Below are 6,276 nucleotides of genomic sequence, written 5' to 3' on the forward strand. Positions count from 1 at the left end.
ACTAAGTATGCAACCATCCCTCTTTTCCAAGAGGCGGGGGAGACACCTGTTCTGTGAGGCACAACTTGTTAAAGGGTCAGCGGTTCTACCTCCTCCCCCGAGAAGGAAAGCATCCAGGCTGCAGCTACTCAACGGAAAAAGGATGAGGAGGAATGCACACTGCATCACGCACCCACGTCCTCTACCCAGTTGCTGTGCACGTATGCAAACACACATACATTAAGATCAACAAGTACGTACCCTGTATGTTGAGCAATGCGCAGAAAGCTGTGGGAATGCAAGAGAATAGACATATCCCTGGGTGTGTGTGGGGGGGGGGGATGACAATAAAATCAGAGAGATAAAGCTAACCTACACATAACAATTGAGAATATTTGAGTAGCTGCAATCCTGTTTAGCAACTATATATTTTAAATGCTTATTTCAAAAACACTATAACCGAATAGTGGAAATTTGGAAACATCACCAAGAATCCTGCCATCCTAATTCATTACTGTTTCACTCCCCACCTCCCTATTTAAGTCTTGATCTACATAAAGACAGAGTTTTTAACACGCTTATCCGACCCACACGGGTTGAGAGCAGTGCAGGTGACGGACACTGTGCTTCCTACGTAACACAAACATGAATGCTGTAGACAATGTTTGAATCGGTTCTCTCCCCAAATTCATATTTTGAAATCCTAAACCCCAAGGTGATGGTGTTAGGAGATGGAGCCTTTGGGAGATGCCTAAGTCATAAGAATGGAGCCTTTATGAATGGCATTAGTACCCCTATAAAAGCTCTCCCCAGAGAGCTCACTCACCCTGTCTGCCCTGTGAAGACACAGTGAAAAGACAGCTGCCTATGAACCAGGAAGTGGATTCTCACCAGACAATAAATCTGGGTGCCTTGATCTTCAAATTCCCAGCCTTCAGAACTGTTGAGAAATACATTTCTGTTGTTAGCTACTCGGTTTATGGCATTTTTGTTGTAGCCTGCATGGACTAAAACAATGATTTCAGCCTCATCAGCTGCATGACTTGGTCAAACTACCTAATCTCCTTGAGCCTCATTTTCTTTAATGTTAAATGCGGAGGGTGCTAGCCTAACAACATTGATGTGAGGATTAAATGAGATAATGCATGCAAGTCACTTAGCACAGGTTGGCGCCTAGAAGGGCGCACTCAAAGCAGTATTTCGTTTGAACAGTATTTACAATCCAGTCAGGAAGTATGATAACTGCACAAATAACTATAACACATTTGGTGGAGAGTTAGTAAAGATATCATGGTAAGTGAAATTAGGGGAGGATAAGATTTAGAATAGCAGAGATGGAGGGGAAGGGTAGTCCAGGTGGACAATAGGTGAACCGGAGCCTGGAGATGCAAAAGCACACTGTGTGTTTAGTGAAAAATAAGCAAATTGGTTTGGCTGGAGCAGAGGGTATGCTGAGTATAGCAGTGGAAGTTTACGTTGACTGATGCCCATTCATGCTGAACTGAGTTAAAATCTTGGAAATACTTGAATATCAGATTGGAGAGTTAGTGTTTAATTGATTTGGGAATAAGTGTTTGGAAGAGGGAATAATGTAAGATCTGCTTCTTTTTTTTTTTTTTTTCAGTTAGAGTGAGAAAGAGACAGCACAGAGGAAAGTTTGTTAGAAGATCACTGTTAATAGTCTAGATAATCAGAAATTAGGATCTGATTTAGGGGTAATGGACAGAACTGATGGGAAAGGACAGAAGTGAAGCCACAGGGAAGATAGAATCTCTAAGGCTAGGCTATGGTGGGGTATAGGGGTGATAGGAGCACCAGGGGTAGGGGTCAAAAAAGTGAGTCAAGACCAAGTTACTGGAAGATTGGCCATTAACAGGTCAAGGTGACCACTTGGAAATCAGTTTTAGTATGAAGGGGGTATTGTGGGCAGAAGCCATTTTACACGAGGTTAAAGAGTGAATGGGTGAGTGAAGGGTGGATACCCATTTTCAAATGTTAGAGAGGTGAGGACTGAGAAAAAGACCAAGCTGCTGATTGTTTCTATTAGATGATCGCTCAGAGATCAGTTTTAGTACAGACTGGGCAAGTAGCCCAGTTTATTTTAACCAAAAGAAAAAGAATAATGGGGGATAGAATTAGCAAAATAAATTGGACACAGATCATGGGGGGCCTCGAAATTGTTTACAGTTTACTCTGTAGACCACTTGAGAATTCTAGTGAGCCCCCGGTGTGAATAAGCCATTAGTCCACAATGCCTGTAGGACAGTGGCTGTGTCTCCCTGGCATACAGCAGAGCGTTCCTGGTGGGATGCTCAGAATGTACTCATTGTTGAAAACGTGGCTTTATTGAAGGAGTTTTGGTTGGATACTAACATGCTAAAATCTCCTTTGGGAAGGTTGAGAAAATTTGTTGGTAATGATGGTGAGTGGAACAAGAATTGAAAGAGGGCTAGCTGAATGAGTTGGAGGAATTGAAGTAGGCTTTATAAAGGAGGTAGGGCTTGGCTAAATTAAAGGGGGAAACAGCGTAAGCAAAGATGAGGAGTCAGGAATGAGTTGAGGATGGCATGATGACTTCTAAGGAGATTGTACTTTGGGGTGCTTTAAGAAATGAGATTCCAAAAAAAAAAAAAAAAAAGAAATGAGATTCCAAAAGATAGGGTCCAGAATTAAATGACCTCTGATCATACATGAACTCAAGATTTGCGGTTTTAAAAATTGTCTACCTATGTTTTTCATGTAAGAACTTTTAGTACAATAAGAAGGACAAAATTGGATAAGATTATTCTAAGCCTAGGAAGAATTAGTAACTCAAGAATGCCTAAACAAAGGGAATATTAAATCGGATTTATTTTGGATTGTGTTCCTTTCAAATTTATTAGACAATTGAAATATGACTGAGTACAACTGCATATATGAAATGGGAATATGATTGGCAGCGTTAGCAATTTTAGTTAAAACAAATTTAATGAAGAAAGCAGAACATTTTCTGAAGACCACATAGGAATTATATATTCTTATTGAAGCTTGACAGTTTATCCCCCTTTCAGGAGGTTGGGCCCTCCTTGATTACATAGTTAGGTTAAGGTGCAACCCAGACACACCTGTCCCCTTCACAAAGTGTTCACAGATGGTCTACCAGCAATTTCTACTAGTATCTATTGGCCAGAACTGGGTGACATTGCCACCTTCACTGCAAAGGGTCTGAGAATACAGTATTATTAAATAATTTACTAATTCCCCAAGGTCGGGGGAAAACAAAGCTCTATTTTTAAGAAAGAAAGAGAGGGAGTTCCCTGGTGGTCCAGTGGTTAGGACTCGGCACTTTCACTGCTGTGGCCCAGATTCAATCCCAGGTCAGGGAATTAAGATCCTGCAAGCCATCATGCGGTACAGCCAAAAAAAAGAAAAGAAAAGAAAAGAAAAAGAAGGAAAGAAGGGGAGAAAGAATATGGGGAGAAAACTAGAAAAATATCTGTCAAAAGTGTTTATTGTGTGTTCGAATGTCTATTAGAATATGTCTGTATGTATTAATTTGGATGTTTGTGTGAGCCTAATGTGTGAGTTAAGGTCAACAGAATCGGTTATAAATTCATCCAGTAAATATTTGTTTCTTGGCAAAAAAAATGCATGTGAAGATGAACGAGCCACTATTACTGCCCTTGAGGAGCTGACAATCTAGCTGGGGAATCAGGCATGTATGTAACTCTAAATGGAACCTTTGGATCATCTACCCCACCTCCAGTTACCCTCAAGTGCTCCATCTCATCTGTAGAGGTGACAGTCATTTTGTACCATGTGATCTTGTCCACCCACCATCCACTCTACCTAGACACTCCTGACATCTAAGCTGGGTCAACCAATTCCTTCCCACTCAAAACAGAGGGATAGTCACTCTCTCCTTTTGTGGCTAAAACTCTAACAGGTAAACTCAGTAGCTGAGGGACAGCCATGTTTTTCCATAAGGACCAGAGAGAAAAAGAGAATTGATCTTCAGCAGGTGAATGAATCACCTTTGGACAAGAGCAGAGAGATGGTTGTATGAGTCCCTTCCTCAGGCCCAGTTGCCTGCTTGCCCTTGGGTCCTAGAAGTTACTTTGTTATTTTTAAAATCGATTTTCTATTAAGCTAGTCTTTTTTTTTTAATTTTTAAATTTTTTAGCGGCACAGCGCAGCTTGTGGGGTCTTAATTCCCCCACCAAGGATTGAACCTGGGCCCCGGCAGTGAAAGCACCGAGTCCTAACCACTGGACTGCCAGGGAATTCCCTTTATTAAGCTAGTTTAAGTTACCCTTTCTTTCAACCAAATAATCCTTATTAACACACCAGAAAACTATAGGATGCACTGAATGGACAGCTCAGGACGGATCAGATGGATCATGACCAAGCATTCAATCTCTACTAAGGCCCAGTAGCAAGTCAGAGCTGTTTCTTAAAAGGAGAGTTGTTATCTGCAGAGGATAGCACAGCTTTGCTCCAAAATCCTAAAGGTCTGTGCTGTGTTTTGCCTATAGAGATCTGCCAAAGGCTTCATGCAGTATTTCTATCTGCCCACAGACACTTCCAACACCATCATAGTTGCTAGATCTTATGGCAAGTAGCAGAGCAGCTTGCATGGCAGCCTGGACCTACTGCAGAGCCATCTCTTGTTCTGAGCGCCACTCAACACTAACAGTTTTTTTAGGTCACTCAATAAATGGGCCAGAGTAGCACTCTCAAATGAGGTATATGTTGCCTCCAAAATCTAAAGAGGTACACTAGGCATTGTGTCATTCTTGGAGATAAGAGGGACCAGGTGAGACAACCTGTTCATTACCTTGAAAGTGTTATCTCAAATGCTCCAAGCCACTAGACCCCCACAAATTTTACTTTGGAGGGCTCCAGAATTTTTGTTGGATTTATTTCCAACACTTTGGCACACATGTATATTACCAGCGTGTCTACGTAGTTGCTACTTCCTGCTCATTGGGTCCAATTAACACGATATCATTAATGTAATGGGCCTGCATGATGTTCTGTGGAATGAAAAGGTGATCAAGGTCCCTGCAGTCTAGATCGTGACATAGTGCTGGACAACTGATACAGCCCTGAGGTAGGACAGTGAAGGTGTATACTGGTCCTGTTGCCTGACAACACACTGCTTCTGATGGCTTTTACTAACAGGCATAGAGGAAAAAGCATTTGGCAGGTCAGTATCTGCCTAGCAGGTGCAGGGGATCAGTTGATTCGCTTCAACAAAGAAACCGCAGCTGGAACAGCAGCCACAATTAAAGTCACCACATGATTAAGTTTACATGAACCTACCTCCATTCTCGAAGATTCACTTGTCTTCATAGGCCAAATAAGCAAGTTGAATGGGGATATATCAGGACAGTAATACATACATAAGACATTGCACTGCTCAAGTCTTTGATAGTGGCACTAATCTTAGGAATGTGGTGTTGCTTTTGTTTACTATATTGGGAGGTAGAAGTAGTTCTAAAAACTTCCACTTGGCCTTTCCTACCATAATTAGCCCTTACTCCATGAATTAAGAAACCAATGTGGGGATTCTGCCAGTTGCTGAGGGTGCCTCTGACAACTTTACGTTAGAGAACTGGGAAAATAACTAGAGGGTAGTTGTGGGAACTCACCGGGCCCACTGAGAGATAAACCAGAGGCAGAACTCTACTGATCGCTTGAAAACCATAAGCCCATATTCTGACTATGGAACCACAGGGACACTTTGGGTCTTCAGGAATTAGTATCAGTCAGAGCCAGTGTCCAGTTTTCCCTAAGACATGTATTTCCCCTTTCCCAATATACAGTTATCCAGGAAAATGGCTGCAGTTCCTATTAGAGAAGGCTAGGAAGAAAATTTACAGTAAAAGAAATTTGATTGTGTAACAGGTTCCTTTTTCAAAGGGACCTGGATTCCCCTTCATGCAAGGGGTTTTGGGTTTATGAACTCGTTTCAGTCTGGGAATTGGTTGAAGGGCTAAGATTCTCTATTGTGGTCATTCATGTCAGAATTCTGTTCACCAGATCCAAAGCTTTCCCACTTGCTCAAACGAAGTAGACTAGTAGGCTGCCCACCAATTTCAGTTCTAGGAACACTATGCCAAGGATCTCTGAGGGTCAGACGGTTCTGATTATTACTTTGGTTCTGCTGTCCATTACATCAACCACATTATCTTTGACAATTAGGTGCTACCAACTGGCCCTTGCCACCCTGGGGATCCCATCATGCCCACCGAATTCAGGGAACCCAGTTTAGTAACAACCTGGCCTACAGAGAAGAGCCACCAGAGTTCTTTT

This window comes from Phocoena sinus, chromosome 9 (genome assembly GCF_008692025.1).
Source record: "Phocoena sinus isolate mPhoSin1 chromosome 9, mPhoSin1.pri, whole genome shotgun sequence".
Lineage (NCBI taxonomy): Eukaryota > Metazoa > Chordata > Mammalia > Artiodactyla > Phocoenidae > Phocoena > Phocoena sinus.